Genomic DNA, 2855 nt, shown 5'->3' with positions numbered 1-2855 from the left:
AATTTTAATTCATTCGATAAACATTTTAAACATTGAAATTCAATTCAATTCTAAAATTTTATTAATTCATTTCAAATATTAAAATTAAATTCAATTTAATTCTATAAGATTAAGGTTTCGAATAAAAAAAAGTGCCTTTTCTTTTTTAATTATTTTGTCTGCATTATATTAGAACAATAATAAGTACTTGTGTTAGAATAATGATAAGTAGTTGAGAGTTAGTAGTTGGTAACTAAATATTTATGAGGTTAGTTTAAAATATCCTTATAAATAATATCTCTTTATAATGTAAAATGAAAATTTCAAACTCAAAATAACCAGTCTTCATTGTCTTGTTCTCTTCTAATGACAGAATCATCTTCTAACATAGTACAAGATTTCACTAACCCTTTCTATATTCATCCTAGTGAAAATTCAACCTCTGTCCTTGTCACTCCTATCTACTGACAGTAACTATCACTCTTAGTGTCGATCCTTTTCTATGGCCATCATCTCCAAAAATAAATATAGCTTTCTCACTAGTTCTATTTCTTCTCCTCTAACCAATGATCTTCTGATTCGAATATGGGAGCGTTGTTTTGGCTACTTCATTCTCTCTCCCTCTTCTATATGGACTGGCCTTAAAGAGCATTTTTTTTAGAGTGACCTTCTTCGTATTGCAGAATTACAAGACATTAACAGAATTTTATACCTTTTTGAAGAAATTGTGGAAAGAGCTTAATAACTCACGTCTTCGTCCTTAAAGGTCAAAATCATTCGATTCCTTAAAGGTTTTGATGTAGTTTGATCACAAGTTCTTCGTCTTGATCCTCTTACACATGTCATCGCTCTTGTCCTTCAAAAGTCACTTCAAAACGCATATGAGATTTTGGACTATCAACGAACCAATGTTGCTATTGTAGAAGCTCGTCATCCTCCTCTTGGCCGTGGTCGTGGGTATGCCTCTTCAAACCCAGGACGTGGCACGGCAGCAGTGGCAATTCCTCAAAAGTTTGCTCTTATTGTGGTCGAGAGGGGCACACCGTGGACGTTTGTTACAACAAGCATGGCTACCCTCCCGGTCACTCGTGTCACTCAAGGAGATCACAATTTCTTGACCATGTTTTTGCCTCCATTAATGCCGTCGTTGTGCCGACACCGCCTCCTGGCTCTTCCACGCTGTCAATTTCCTCTCATGTCCTAGTTCATGAAGAAATGGCTCCTCATCAGAGAACACATAGAGAACATACTTTGGGCCTCACTCCAACCCAACATAACATCCTTCTAACATTTTTGAAAAAGATTGAATATCAATCTTCAGACAGTAAAGATTAAAGCCTCCCACCCTCCAACCAAATTAGGCTTTTTTCTTACTCAACTTTGGGTACCCATTATTTGTGTTCATTCCACACTTGTATTTTAAATAATTTTACTGCACAAAATAATTTTACAGGCACTTACGGATCATATTACATCCAATTTATCTTGGTTCATATCTTTTAATTACAGGAGAAAAAGTGTGGGTCAGTATGTCGTATGAAAAATTATCCAAACTTTTAATTTCTTGTGAGGAACAATAGGCTCTCTCTGATTACAGTCTTTTTGTCAAATTTATTGGTGCATGTCAATTCTATTTCTGAGATGATTACCATTAAATCTATTTTAAATCAGCAAATCAGATTTTGAGATACTTGAAGTCTAATTCAGGCAGAGGTCTTTTCTTTTCGGTGACTCTTCTATTCATATACGTGGATTTAATGATTCAGATTGGGCGGGTTGTCCAGATACTCGTCGTTCTCTTTAACTGCTTTTTAAGAAAGTCTTTGATCTCCTGAAAAACAAGGAAGCAATCCACTGTTGTTGCCAGGTTTTCAACAGAAGCAGAATATATGGCTCTTGCAAACACCGCCTGTGAGCTCCAATGGTTGATCAATATGCTGCATTTTCTTAAAATTTCAACATCGCACTCCTATTCTTTTCTGCGATAATTAGAGTGCTCTACACATTGCATCAAATCCTATTTTTCATAAGCGAACTAAACACTTGGAAGTTGATTGTCATGTGGTCCGTCAAAAGGCTCAAGCTGGAATAATAAAACTTTTTCCTATCTTTTCTTCAGGACAATTGGCTGACATCTTTACTAAACCATTATCCTCTCATCTCTTTCATCTTAATCTCTTAAAACTAAGAGTTCTTAGTATTTTTCATCCTACAGTTTATGGAAGCGTACTAGAACAATAATAAGTAGTTGTGTTAGAATATGATAAGTAGTTGAGAGTTAGTAATCGCAGCTAAATATTTATGAAGTTAATTTAAAATATTTTTATAAATAGCATAATTCTTTATCATTAAACAATAACTTTAATACATATCTTTTATTTTCTTATTTCTATTATTTTGTTACATTATCTTATATTTAGATAAAATTTGGTGACCTTCAGTAAGTGAACCTTCTAGAGGTTTAGAGAACTTTCACGGTCATAACCTCATGAGATAACCTTTTATCCATGGAGTCCTGCATTTTTACTTACCCGAGAGTTCCCGATGGAATCCTTCATTGTAAAGGGTGGGACCATCCTTTGAAACTAGTAGATGTATACAAAGTAGTATAAATTATGAAGGAATGCTATATGTACTATTTTCTGTAATCAAAGTCGAATGTGCCATCTCTGTTTTTATTAGCTCACAATTTTTTTTAAAACACAATTTATTAATATGGTATACAAATTTTAAAAATATAAAACACAAAATTTTATTCATAACATAAATTTATTAATATAATAGACAAAGTTTGATATATAATACATAAATTTTTATATATTATACACAAATTTTGCTATAAATATATTTTATTAATTAGACAATTCTGATATACC

The sequence above is a fragment of the Arachis ipaensis genome, chromosome B08 (assembly GCF_000816755.2).
Source record: "Arachis ipaensis cultivar K30076 chromosome B08, Araip1.1, whole genome shotgun sequence".
Lineage (NCBI taxonomy): Eukaryota > Viridiplantae > Streptophyta > Magnoliopsida > Fabales > Fabaceae > Arachis > Arachis ipaensis.
This window is presented reverse-complemented; position numbering follows the sequence as displayed.